This window comes from Hylobates moloch, unplaced genomic scaffold (assembly GCF_009828535.3).
Source record: "Hylobates moloch isolate HMO894 unplaced genomic scaffold, HMol_V3 SCAFFOLD_5, whole genome shotgun sequence".
NCBI classification, from domain to species: domain Eukaryota; kingdom Metazoa; phylum Chordata; class Mammalia; order Primates; family Hylobatidae; genus Hylobates; species Hylobates moloch.
The window spans coordinates 22,839,263-22,854,328 of record NW_026652280.1 but is presented as its reverse complement, the minus strand read 5'-3'; the positions used below and the strand labels follow the sequence as shown (position 1 = coordinate 22,854,328).

The 15,066-nt window shown below is 34.4% G+C and overlaps 1 protein-coding gene across 4 annotated transcripts in view; it reads left to right on the top strand.

Annotated features, from left to right (window-relative positions):
• WDR7 (WD repeat domain 7) overlaps positions 1–15,066 on the top strand; it is a 376,679-nt gene that overhangs the window by 103,518 nt on the left and 258,095 nt on the right. The window lies entirely within an intron of this gene.

Here is a 15,066-nt window from a genome sequence, read left to right as displayed (position 1 = left end):
GTCTTTGGCCTAATTTTTATGCATTAGGGGCACCTTAACTTGACAACAGTAGTGTTTTAATTGTGTGTTTCTTGAGTTTAAAAGTTATACCTATTTTAAACTACATTTAGAAATGCTGAAGTTCATAGTTCCATCATGTAACTAATCTCCTGCCATTTTCTCATAGTTCATGTGTTGTGATTCATAAATGGAAATCCTTGTTAAACTATTCTTTTTATCTTTTTATTTAAGTCATTATATACCTTAACTTTCACCTATGGCTTTGTTTTTCATTAGGAGATAGAAGAAAGGTTGAGTTTCTCTTCCTTTACTAATAATTCCTACATATTCCTGAGTATAATTAATTAATATACTTAGATGTATCCACATATATCTTTTATATTCCTATTAAGACTGACAAATGAGCTAATCAAGAGAGTTGGGGAGTTATGTCTACTTAGAGAACTTTCCTTTAGACAGAGTTAATACTGACTCTTCACAGAATGTGATAGAGAAAAGTAAAGAAGTAAGCAACAGATGGGTTGATGCAGGTTCTGCTTATAAATGGTGGCATACTGGCATTTTTCTCCCTACTTTTTTTTAAGTTTGAAAGAGTCAAACAGTAGTTTTACAAGGTTTGTTAAAAAGTAGACCCCCAACTTTATATCTGTAGTTTTCCTCTTCCACAGGACAAGTACTTTTATCTCTCTTAGCTGATTTGAGACTTACTTTAACATCCTTAAATGGTGTGCTTGATTTTCAGTGTTAGGCACTGTCAGATGGTTCTCATTATGGAAGATAAACTCCCACACTTTCTATGCCATTTCCTTCCATAATTTCCAACCCCACACGGTCACCCTTCTCATTTCCCTGACCTCTAATTAAAGTTATAGGATCATTATGTAATAGTTTATATTAAGCTATATAAAAGTTTTATAATAGTTTTGGTTAGATAACTTTTTTATGCTTGCATGTGTGAAATATAATATACAAACAGAAACATGCACAAAACAGAAATGTACAGTGATTTTTAGAAGCAGAACACCCTTGTAACTATGTCCTTGGCAAGGATTAGAGTATTGCCAGCACTTCAGAAGCATCCTGCTTGTTCCTTCCCAGTCATTATACCTTCCCCTCCTAGAGGTAATCACCATCTTGACTTTTGTGAAGCCACTTCTTTTCTTTCTTTTACAGTTATACCACCTAAGTTTAAATTTCTAAACTCTATTGTTTAATTTTGCCTATCTTTTGAGTTTTATATAAATTTAGTCAATTAAACAGTATATATTCTTTTGTGCTTGTCTTTTGTGACATTTATCAGTGTTGTTGCATTTGACTATAGTTTGTTCATTTTCATTGCTGTGTAGTATTCTGTTGAATGAATAGATCACAGTTTATTCTCTTTTTTTGGTCATTAGACATTTGGATTGTGTCCAATATTTGGTGTTCATAAATGATTCTGCTATGAGCATCCTTGTATTTTAAACTTAGTGTATATTATAAGCATTTCTGTTTTGTATATGAGTGAAATTGGAAATTTCTGAATATCTTCAGCTTTGGTAGGTAATGTTAAAGTGTTTTCCTAAGTGTGAGACTGATATACATTCATCACAATGGCTAAAGTGAAAAGGAGAAAATATTAAGTGTTGCCTAGGATATGGAGCAATGAGAACTCTTATATACAACCGATGAGGTACCCTAGCCAACACCTAATATTTTCCATCTTTTTCACTTTAGCCATTTTGATATGTGTATAATAGTCTCTCTTGTTTAATTTGCATTCCTTTACTACTATTCAAACACATTTTATATGTTGATTACTCATTTCTATATCTTCTTTTGTGAAGTAAATATTCAACTCTTACATATTTTTCTATTAGGAGACCCAGACTGGGGTGCAGTGGCACAATCACAACTCACTGCAGCCTCCACCTGCCAGGCTCAAGCAATCCTCCCACCTCTGCCTCCTGAGCAAGTGGGACTATAGGTGCACACCACCATCCTGACTAATTTTTTCTATTTTTAGTAGAGATGGGGTTTTGCCATTCTGCTCAGGCTGGTCTTGAACTCCTGAGCTCAGGCAATTCACCCACTTTGGCCTCCCAAAGTGCTGGAATTACAGGCATCAGCCATTGCATCTGGCCAATAAAATTTCTTTATAGATGATAGTATGTTTCTGGACTGTTTGATTCCATTGATTGGTTTGTCTAGCCTTGTGTCTTAATTACTGTTGCTCTTAATGAGACTTGATATTCAGTAGATGAAATCTTACCACCTTATTCTTTTTAAAGTGTGTCTTGGCTTTTTTTGTCCCTTTGAATTTCAATATAAATTTTAGAATCAGTTTCTCAATTGCCTCAAAAACCCATTGTGATTTTAGTTGCAGTTATATTGAATTTAGATAAGTTTGGAGATAATTAATATCTTTATGGGATTTACTCATTATACATCAACTTGATATGTCTGCATTTATTTAGGTGTTATAACTCATGGTTTTATGTGTAGAGGTTTTATATATAGTTTAGATACATAACACATATATCTAAATATTGGATTTGATATTGGATTTAAAAAATTTTCTGAACTGGTAGTGTTTAACTATTTTTCATTTCTGTGCCCCAGTATAGAAATGCGGTTGATTTTTGTATACTAGTATTGTATCAAGCAATCTTGCTGAATTCACCTATTAATTAAAATAATTTATCTGGGGATTCCTTTGAATGTCAGGGTAATCATATAAGATAACCTTTTCCCAGTTTCAAAGGGAAAACTTTTAAACCTTTCATAATTATGATATTTCTTGTATGCTTTTGTAGATGTTAAGAAACTAGCTACCTTTTATTCCTTCTTTGCTAATGTTTATCATCAGTGTATTTGGATTTTATCATACCTTTTCTATATTGATTGAAATGACTGTATAACTTTTAATTTTCCTCTATTAATGTGGCAAATTTAGAACATAAACCCAATCTTGCATCCTAGAATAACACCAATTTTGTTGTGATGAATTATTTTCTTATAAATTATTGTATTTGATTTAATTTTTTTTTATTTAGGAAAACTTTTTTTTTCTGATGTCCTTAGAAGCTTTCAGATTATTCAGGTTACAAAAACTGAGTTGTGGAATGTTTTCTTTTTTTTTTCTATTTTCATGAAGAGTTTGTATAAGATTGGCAACATTTCTTTCATAAATTCAAACCTCTAGATTTAAATTTGCTGGATTTAGATCTAGAGTTTTCTTTGTAGGCAGTTTTTAATTCTAGGTTCAACTTATTGTTTGACTTTTCAGATTTTGTTTCTTTGGTGTCAGTTTTGTTAAGTAGTACATATTTAGGAGTTTTTCTGATTCAAATTTTCAAATATATTGACATTTGAGATTATAATATGTCTTTTAATCTCTCTGGTATCTGTAATATGTCCTTATTTTTATTCCTGATTTTAATAATTTAGGTCTTCCCTCTTTTTGCTTCATCAGTCTTACCAGGGGTTTATCAATCTTATTAGTCATTTTAATGACCTCAATTTGACTTTATCCTTTCTAGTGCATATTTTTCCCCACTTCCTTAAATTCTGCTCTTTATTTACATCCTCCTCCATTTTTTGGATTCAGTGTGCTGTTTTTTTTTTGTTGTTGTTGTTGTTTTTTTGTCATCCATATGTCCATTTTGGCAAAATGCTGATTTATATCTTTTGTCCAATTTTTCTTACCTTAGTAAGAATTTGTTTTTTTTTTTTTTTTGTTGTGGCCGGGTCACTCACTGCAACTCCGCCTCCGGTTCAGCCTTCTCCTGCCTCCCCCCGATACTGGACTCGGCTAATTTTTTGTATTTTTAGTAGAGACGGGGTTTCACCGTGTTAGCCAGGATGGTCTCGAGCTCCTGACCTCGTGATCCTCCCTCACGCCTGGGATTACAGGCGTGAGCCACCACGCCCGGCCTTCTTCGATGTTCTTTATCAGGTTGAAAAAGTTCCATTCTATTCTTAGTTTGTCGAGATTTTTAAAATTATGAATAGATGTTAGATTTTATTCAGATGTTTTTTCTGCATCTATTGAAATGATTATTTGATTTTTGTCTTTTATTTTCTTAATAAGACAAGGTATATTGACTTTTGAATTTTAAAACAACCTTGCAATATAGACCACATTTTGAATTACCAATTTTATAGTTTGTTAGGTACAATTTGCTAAAATTTCGTTAAGGATGTTCATGTGTATGTTCATGAGGAAGTTTGGTCTTTAGTTTTCATTTCTATTAATGCCTTTGTCCAGTTTTGCTGATAGGATAATGCTGGCCTCACAGAATGAATTAGGAAGTAGCATCTTTCCATGTATTTTCTGGACAGGTGAACATAGGTTGATAATTCTTCCATATTTGGTTGATCTAATTCACCAGTGAAAGCCCAGGAGTTTTCTTTATGGGAAGGTTTTTAACTACAGATTTAAAAGTATTATAGATAGATGTCTACTTGGGTGAACTTTGATCATTTGTGTCAAATTTATCAGCAAAAAGTTGTGTGTAATCTTTTATTTTCCTTTTACTATCATATTTGTAGGATTTGAAATTATAGTCACGCTTTCATTTCTGTTATTCATAATTTATGTTTTTTCCATTTTTCTTGATCAGTCTGTCTTGTAGTTTAGCAATTTTATGGATCTTTTCAAAGAACCAGCTTTCTATTCATTGATATCTATTATTTTTCTATTTCATTGATTTTTGATTTGATTGTTATTTATTTTTTCTATTTTAAATGTGCTCTTTTTAGTTTAAGGTAAAAGCTGAGATCATTGATTTAAAATCTTTCTCCTTTTCTAATATAGGCATTCAATGCTACAAATTTTCCCCTAAGTATTATTTAGTGGCATTACACACACTTTGCCATATTGTACTTTTAATTTTCCTTTTGATTTTTTTCTTTTACCCATGGATAATTTAGTAATGAGTTAATATAATTTCTAAACACTTGTGGATTTTTCTAGGATCTGTTACTGGTTTTCATTTTATGGTCAGATACTATATTTTGTGTAGTTTGAATCCTTTGGCATTTGTTTCAATTGATTGTGTTTATATATGGGCCAATAAAATTGCATACATTTATAGTGTACAACATGATGTTTTCATACATGTGTACATTGTGGAATGGCTAAATCAAGCTAATTAACATATATGTGACCTCATATATGTATTATTTTATGTGTGTGTTGAGAACACTTAAAATTACTCCCTCAGTAATTTTTAAGTATATAATATGTTGTTACTTAGACTATATATAGTATAGTGTATAACTATAGTTATATAACTATAGTTAGTCTTCGTGTATACAATATGAATCCCTTTGAATTTATTGAGACTTGTTTTATGGCCCCAAATATAGTCTGTCTTGGTAAATATACTGTGTGTACTTCAGAAGAATGTGTATTCTGCTGTGGTTGGGTGGAATATTTTATAACTGTCAGTCAGGTCAAGTTGCCTGTGTTCAAGTTTAGTATATACTTGCTGATTTTTCTGCCTGCTTGCCTTTATCAATTAAATAAGAGTATTGAATCTGCAGCTATAATTATGGGTTTGTTTATTCCTTCTTGCATTTCTATTCGAGTTTTTGCTTCATGTATTTTGAAGCTCTCTTATTAGGTGCATAAACCTTTGGAATTTTTATTTCTTCTTGATTATTTGACTCTCGGCATTCTGAAATGACCTTCTTTATCCTTGGTAATATTCTTTGCTTTGAAATTTACTTTGTTTATAATAATACAGTAATTTCAACATTTTTGGCTACTGTTATCATAATATAATCTTTTCTCATCCTTTTACTTTTTACCTGTTTGGCTCTTTGTATTTAAGATGTGTTTCTTGTGGGCATCATATAGTGGGTCTTATTTTTTAATCTAATCTGACCTGCTTTTTACTTGAGATGCATAAGCCATTTACATTTAATGTGATTGTTGATATGGTTAGGTTTGAATCTGTTATCCTACTACCTTATTTTTCTCTTTGTTGCATTTATTTTTTGTTCTTTTTCTGCTGTCTTTTACACTAAAAAGATTTTTTTTTATGATTCCATTTTATCTCCTTTATGGCTTATAAGCTAATTTTTAATTTTATTATTTTAGTAGTTTTTTTAGAGTCTGTAGTCTATGTCTTTCAGTTATCACAGTGTACATTCAAATCGTATTATACTATTTAACATTTAATATAAATGTTAAACCTTATAATATTATATTAGCATTTCTCATCTCCTGGTCTTTATGCTACTGTTGTCCTGCATTTTACTTTTATATATGTTATAAACCTCACAGACTATTCTTGTGATTTGTGTTTAATAGTAATTATATTTTAAAGAGACTGAAATAAGAAAAAATACATATTTACCCATGTAGTTACCTTTTTTGGTGTTCTACATTCCTTTGTGTAGATCAAGATTTCTATCTGGTAAAATTCTTCTTCTAACAAAAGGACTTACTTTAAGCTTTCTTTGTATGTATGTGTGTATATATGTATGTATGTATGTATGTATCTATTTAACTTTAAGTTCTGGGATCCATGTGCTGAACGTGCAGGTTTGCTACATGGATACACATGTGCCATGTTGTTTTACTGTACCTATCAAGCTGTCATCTACGTTTTAAGCCCTGTGTGCTCATCTTTCTTTTAGTGAGGATCTGCTCTTCAAGTTTTTGTACATTTGAAAACGTCTTTGTTTGTCTTTGTTTTTGAAAGCTTTTTTTTTCCTGGTATAGAATTCCAGATTGACTTTTTATATCTTTTAATGCTTTGAAGGTGATATTCTGTTGTCTTCTTGTGTGCATTAGTTCTAACAAAATCTGATGGCATTCTTATCTTTGTTCCTCTGACTGTAACATTACTCTATTAATCTTGTTGCTTTTAAGATTTTCTATTTATCACTGGTTTTGAGCAGTTTGATTATGTGGTTCTTCAGTGTAGTGTTCTTCATGTTTCCTGTGGTTGGAGTTCATTGAGTTTATTAATTTTGAAAAATTTTCAATAATTATTTCTTCAAATATTCATTCTGCCCTTTCCTGTCTCCTCTCTCTAAGGGACTGAAAGTACATGTACATTAGGCTGATTGAAGTTGTTTCACCTATCATGGTGCTCTTTTATTTTGGGATTATTTTTCCTCTCTGTGTTTTGATTGAGATGGTTTCTATTGCAACGTCTTCAAGTTTATTAGTCTTTTTTCAGCAATGTGTAATATGCCATTGGTCCCATCCAGTGCACTTTAAAAATTTATTATTATTTTTTATAGAGACAGTGTCTCGCTATGTTGCCTAGGTTGGTCTTGAACGCCCAGGCTGTGGCAATTTTCCCTGTTTGGCCCCCCAAAGTGCTGGGATTGCAGGCATGGGTGACCATGCCCAGCTGTCATCCAATGCACTTTTAATCTCAGACATTGTTATATGTGTCCCCAGAATTTTTTTTTTTTTTTGAGACAGAGTCTCGCTGTCGCCCAGAATGGAGTGCAGTGGCGTGATCTCGGCTCACTGCAGGCTCCGCCCCCCGGGGTTCACGCCATTCTCCTGCCTCAGCCTCCCGAGTAGCTGGGACTACAGGCGCCCGCCATCTCGCCCGGCTAATTTTTTGTATTTTTAGTAGAGACGGGGTTTCACTGTGTTAGCCAGGATGGTCTCGATCTCCTGACCTCGTGATCCGCCCGCCTCGGCCTCCCAAAGTGCTGGGATTACAGGCGTGAGCCACCGCGCCCCACCTGTCCCCAGAATTTTGATTTGGGTCTTAAAATTTTTTTTCCTTGTCTCTACCTAACTGCTTTGAATACATGGATTGCAGTTATAATAAATGTTTTAACCCCCTTCACTGATAATTTTGATAGCTCTGTCAGTTCTGGGTTGGTTTAAATTAATTATTCTCCTCCTTGTGGACTGTGCTTTCCTGCCTCTTTGCATGTTTGATAATCTTAGAATAGATGGGAGATGTTTGAATTTTGCCTGTTTGGATACCGGACACTTTTGTGTTCTTAAAAATCTTGAGCTTTGTTATGGGATGCAGTTATGTCATGTGGAAACAGTTTCTTTTTTTTCCTGGTCTTTTATGACTTGTTAGGTGGATTTGGAGCAGTGCTCTAAGATGAATTACTCCCTATTACTGAAGCCAAACCTTCCAGAATATCCAATGCCCTGTGAATTATGAGGTTTTCCATTTAGGCTGTTGGGAGCAGGCACCGTTTCTGGTCCTTTAGATGTTTTCCCCCCAGCTTGAGTAGTTTCTTTACAGCCATGTACTGATTGGTATTCTGCTGAATACTTGACGGAGATCCTCTGAAGAACTTTGATCTTTGCAGCTCCCTTCTCTCTATCCATTGAATTCTAGCTGCCCTGGTTTCCTGAGACTCTCAGTTTTGTCTCCCGAACTCAGGGAAACTGCTGGGCTGCTCACTTTGTTCTCCATGTAGCTTCACCTAGGAACTCTCTTAAGGCAATAAGCTGGGGTAATCATAGGATCACAGGGCTCACGTTGCTTGTCTCCCATCTCTCAGTCCTTCATTGCATGATGCCCAGTGGCTTGAAAACCGTTGTTTATACATTTTGTCTTTTTATTTGTTTTTGGTTGTTTTGGGCCGGACTGCAAATCTGTTTCTTGTTACTCCATCTTGGCCAGAAGTGGAAGTTCCTTTCCCTTTATTTAAAAATGTTCCAAATATCTATTATTTTATAAAGTAAACATTATTTGTATATATGGAGTTGTGATATTTTTAGAGTGTTATTACTGGTAGAAATGGAAAGAGGCGCTCATATTGGCAAGGGACTTGTTTAATGTATTCTTAGTAATAGTGGTATGATTAGGACACAACCAGCGCTTTTTAACTGTAGATCCCATGCTTTTTCTGCAATAGTATATGTTTTATTTTTCCAAATTCATTGAAAATATTTTCCAGGATATACTCAAAGAATCAATGGCGGAACAATTCAAGATTGACTTCTGTCAGACGTATTATTTGTTATCCTCTTCATCATCTTCATTATGATTCTTAGCAGTTGGTGATTCTTCTTGAATTACATTTTTCCTTCTCTGTAATCATAGTAGATGGAAACATTCTTATATAATTTGTGACATTGTCATGATGCATTATATATTCACCACCATGATGGTGTTAGATTTGCTCACCTGGTCAAGTCTGAAGATTTTAAAGTTGGAATACTTTAATATTGCTTCTCTCAGAAAACCATTGAGTTTTGAGAGCAGTGAGGAAGGCTTTGAAAATTGGGTCTTTTTTTAAAAAAGCATTTACTTAAGGCAATAGATACAGGAATTTTCATTTGGAAAGCATATATGCTTTTCTTCTAAAGTAAATGAAGGCCAGCAGTTCCTACTGAGAGAGAGCTACGTAGTAAAATACTTTAGAATACCATTATGAAGGTCACTTTCTATTTTAATATTGAAATAGATATATAGTGTAATTGTTTTCTCAAAAATATTTATTAAGTTCTTTTTGTCTCCTAACAACTCTTGTTAGGGAGGTTAGAGAGATTGGTCTGACGTATACTCTCTTGAGTAGTATGTGTCTAGTCTATATCCTGAACATAAATAACCAATTTAGGGTTGGAAGTGATAAGAGATACAAAGGACTCTGAGTTCTGTAAGATTGCAGCAGTTAGAGCATTATTTCTTCATCTTTCTACTCTGGCTTTTCTTAGCTTGGTTTGCTTTTAAACATTTTCCTCTTACGTTTTTTATTTCCTGACTTTCTCTACTGTGCACCTTGACTCACAATGTCTTTTTAAGTTGTGTTGCAAACATGAATATGCGTCTTTTCAATAAGCTGTCACTTGCATGTTGGCTAATACTTGTTCAGCTGCCAAATAATCTATATGAAGTAAAGACTTCAGCTGGGGATTGGAACTTTCATAGACATTTGGGTTTGAGAATAAAGATAGTTTAGATAGTTCAGCTTATATAATTTTCCATAACCAATATTAGGGTACTTCATTGGAAAATAGTATCTTCACATGAGGTTTATTTTGCCTAACAGTGGACTTGTTAATTCAATGTTTGTCAGTAATTAACATTTACCGTCAGTTTTCTACTTTGTTTTATGCAGTTTATTTTTTTTGACACTTGATTTTGCAGTTTATGAAAAAGGGATTAGAGATATCAAATAACCACACTTTTATTCATGGTAAATATAGCCATAAGTCTGCTCATGGCTTTAGGCTTTTCTACTTTTTTTTTTTCCTTTGAGACATAGTCTCACTCTCTTGTCCAGGCTGGACCGCAGTGGCGCAATCATGGCTTACCGCAGCCTCGACCTCCAGTCGAGGCTCCTGAATAGCTGGGACTATAGTCAAAGGCCACCATGCCCAGTTAATTTTAAATTTTTTGTAGAAATGGAGTTTCACCATACTGCCCAGGCTGCTTTCGAACTCCTGGGCTCAAGTGATCCTCCCACCCCAACCTCCCAAAGTGCTGCGATTACAGGAGTAATCCTCTGTGCCTGACTGTTCTACGTTCTAATGTACTGTAATTCTCTCTATTCATTAATCTCATGACATAAGTCTCTGGTCTGTGTCTCTAATGCTTATCTTGACTGTGACCATATCTTTATGTTTAGTAGTTGCATCTTTATTCAGTGGGAGGTGCCCAAGCAAGTTTAAGCAATGTAAAGTTTAAGATTACGTTATGTTCTTTGCAACTTTATTTTTCAGAAATGGGTTCAATTTAGGTTGTCTAAACTTAGAAGTAAGAGGTAGTCATTGTTAAATTATCTCAGGAAAGAGTTACATAAATTAACCAATAGTTTAATCACTATTCTTTTCAGGATTTATAGAGAAATAAACAGTACTTAACATAGAGTCCATATATCATATTAAGGAATGGATCTGAGAATCCCATAAAATTTTGTGGGTTTGATCTTCTGTGCCTTTGTTTTTTTTAATTGGTGTACACCTTTGATTTGCTGTGGAAGCCCAAAGGGTAGGGACATTTTTTTTCCACTTTGCTTAGTGATTTGTCGTAAGTACTTGGAACAGTGGCTGATACATAGAAGGAGCTCAGGAAATATTGACTGAATGAATGAATCTACAGATAACCTTCTCTTTTATGTTTCTGGAGTCAGTATGTCAATAACTAGGTGCTGAGGCTATAAGGGCTGACAAATCTCTGCCCTCAAGGTGCTTATTATGTCTACTGGAGAAAATCCACGGGAGTGCAATTTATGATCATATTTTAATTGGTTATTATATGCTTTTCTAGACAATGAGTGCCTTGAGGGCAGACACTTTGTCTAATCTTTGTGTGTTTTTGTGTGCTTAGCCCTATACTGACATATAGTAATTGTCACTTATTTAGTGTTTAGTGAAGTAGAACGTTTTAGTAGCCTTCGTATACCGAATTCAAGTTAGTGTTTATGTTATAAATTTATCTTTTACAATAATGAACTCTCTCCCCCTGTTTCTTGGTCTTAGAGAACTCATTGGTTTATTTTGGATGTTAGTAATGAGGGAGACCTTTCACAGAAACTTTGTCTGTTTTTTGACTTCTTGATTTGAGTTATAGGCCAAGGTAAAATTTTCATCACATCTGTGTTTATTGCACTTCTGATATAATTCAGTGGTGATCTACAGGTGAAGTAGTGTGACTGTATTTTTTAAACATTATGAGCACCTTCATGTGTTGTCTTGTGTACCTGTTGTTTGTCAGCGTGCCATCTTGGGCTGCTAATTCATTCTGCTCTGGTAAGTCCTTACCTTTCTGCTGCCTGCACCTTTGTACTGCCGTATTTCCCTTAGTTTTTTGTGTTCTTCATTTATGGTATTTTAAGGATATCCTTTTTTTTTTTTCCCCAAGAATGTTTGGACATTGCATTTCTATATTGCTTCTAAATGTGTTCAGTTGGTGGTTTCCTATCTAATGGAAAGGGTCTAGATTATTAATGAGTCCATCACTTAAATAAGGTTTTCATATATTGTTTGTATCAGCACCATGATGAATGGTATTAATGAATTTATAACATGACTAAATATATTTCCTTAGTACATCCCATGCACTTTCCTCTGTGTTTTTCATTTATTCCCTACGACAACTGACCCAAACAATTATGCCTATATTGCCCAAGAACTCTGCAGTGACTTTTTAGGATAGGAATTTGTTTATGAAATGCAGTGTCCAGAAATACCAATACCACCAAAACTTTAACATTGTGTAAGTAGTATATTTGAAATTGTCATAGCTGCTAACATAATTGCTTTTGTCATTAGTTTCCAAATACAGCTCTGTTTCATGATCATAGTACTTATATGATGTTCATTTTCTTTGTATGGTTTCTTGTGACATTTGGACTAACTTTAACAGTTTCATTAGTTATATATAAATAGTAAAAATGTTATTGGCCTTCTTAATAGTAACCCTAAGCTAAAGAGAGGACGATGAAGATTGGTTAGGAGATGTGTGTTTCTTAAAAATGTGGAGGAAAGGTGGAGCGTGGTGGCCCATGCCTTTAGTCCCAGGAATTTGGGATGCTGAGGTAGGCGGATTGCTTGAATCCAAGAGTTTGAGACCAGCCTGGGCGACATGGCAAAACCCCATCTCTACCCCCCCCCAAAAAAAAAAAAAAAAAAAACAGGCCGGGCATGGTGGTTCACGCCTGTAATCCTGACACTTTGGGAGAGCGAGGTGGGCAGATCACCTGAGGTCTGGAGTTCGAGACCAGCCTGACCAACATGGAGAAACCTCATCTCTACTAAAAAATAAAAAATTAGCTGGATGTGGTGGTGTGCACCTATGATCCCAGCTACTCAGGAGGCTGAGGCAGGAGAATCACTTGAACTCAGGAGGCGGAGGTTGTGGTGAGCCAGGATCATGCCATTGCACTGCAGCCTGGGCAATAAGAGCGAAACTCCATCTCAAAGAAGAAAATAAAATACAGAAATTATCGGGGTGTGATGGTGTGCACCTGTAGTCCTAGCTACTCAGGATGCTGAGGTTGGGAAGATGGCTTGAGACTGGGTGGTTGAAGCTGCAGTAAGCTGTGATCACACCACTACACTCCAGCCTGGGTGACAGAGCAAGACCCTGTCTAAAAAAAAAAAAAAAAAAAAAACTAGAGAAAAGACAATTTTTGCGTTTTTAAAATTCTGAATGCAAACCATCAGTCAAATAAAAAGGCAGAATAATAGCAATTTCAGACACTCATAGTCTTAAAAAATTACTATTACTATATGGAGTACCTTTTCTCAGCAAAGTTTTGCAAGATGTGCTCCATCAAAATAAAGAAGTAAACCAAGGAAAAATAAAACATAGGGCCCAGGAACTGGGAAACGCATTGAGGGGAGCACTTATGACCTGACACAGTCATCAGTGAAGAATGACAGTGAAGGAAAGTCTCAGGATGGCAACTACATGGCAGATACAAGCAGGGCTGTGAGATGGCTTCCGAAGAGATGGTTCATGGGAAAATGACACTGCTCTGTGAAAAGTCATTGAGAAGCTGTTGAGGGGTTTAGCTTAGAAGAAATAGGTACACAGAAAAGAAGGAAAATGGGGAGAAAATATAGTCTTTAAATTCTGAAAAAATCCCAGCAAGGTGTCCAAGGAAAGAAGTATGATCTTAGTAAGCTATTTGAGTCAACATTGAACATTATTTCCATAGAGATAGAGATATTTATCTCTCTATATAAATGATTATTCATATGGAGATATATATCATATAAAATATACCCATATAATAGAAAAACTAAAATAATATATAGATAGTATATATATTGGGAGTTAAGGAAAGGAGATTGGTTAGGAGATGGCAAAGTTAAATCATCTTCCACAGTATTGGTGGAAACCAATAGCTAATGTTTAGATTTGGTAAAGCAAGAAATTGCAGGATTAGCATGTTATTTAGTGACATGGAAGTAAATGCTGTTAAGAAATAGTTAAAATGTTTGAAAATGGTTTCCTATCAGAAGCCATACTTGGGAATGGGGCAGGGCAATCCTGTATTCAAAATGAGCTTTTTAATACTGTTTGACTTATTAAAACTGTGCTTATATTATTGCCCTTTATGTTGCATGAGCTGCCAATTCTATTGGAGATATTAAAACATGCAGAATTAAAGCGCAGCACCGTCTTGTATAATAACAAAATAACAAAACAGCTCTAGCTTATTGGACGTATTTTGTAGATTAATTTAATGAGGCAGGGTTCTTGAAATAGAAATAGGACCCCTTATGAAGGCACTTTTGTTTTTACCTGGGTCTGGTGGTACGATGCTAAAGGATAGCATTGTAATGGGGCTCCAAGACACACAGTCTTTATGATTACTACACATACGAGGTTGGAGTCTTCCTTTCTTTAAAGAGAAGTTTTTTTTGATCATTCATTACTAATGTATTTGTTTTCTAACCTTCTAGTCATGATAATAGTTAAATGTATTGGTATAGCTTTTTGTAATCTTTTAGGCATTAGGAAATATTGAATGGGAATTTTTCAGTTAACAAAAGGAATTGGAAGGAGAATTAGAGTTTTCTTGCCAATATTGCATTCATAGCAAAGTTAGTGCATTAATTATGGCAATTGCGTGAAGCATTGGAGATATATTATGCACAACCAAACAGGTTGTTGCATTATCTAGTTTTTTACCTCAAAAAGTCAAGCATTAAAAAAGAGGCAACGAAAGCTGAACTAATGATTTATCCAAATGTTTCATGTTGATTTAAAAGGTGGCTAAAATGCCCATCTACCTAAAACATAAAAGTATTGACACAAAAGAAAACTTATAAAAAGCCAAATGTTGCTCTATAATATCTGGACTAGATGCAGACTCAGTGCCGAATGCCTTTATGTTAAGTACGTGGTGGTTAATTCTACAGTTTCTTAACTTCTAATTTTTTCATGTTTTCTCTTTCTTCTCTGTCTTCTTCTCTCCCCTCACCCACCCTCCCCATAACATCATGATTACCATGAAATACTTTAAAAGGACTCATCATTAAATAATTGTATTTTTTTTAGTATTAAGCTTTGAAAAAAACTTTACTTTTTTAAACATTGCATTTTTTTGTACTTTAACAATTTTTTTTCTCTGTAAAATGTATTGAAAAGGGCTACTTGTGTTTATGTGCTAGGAAGATAA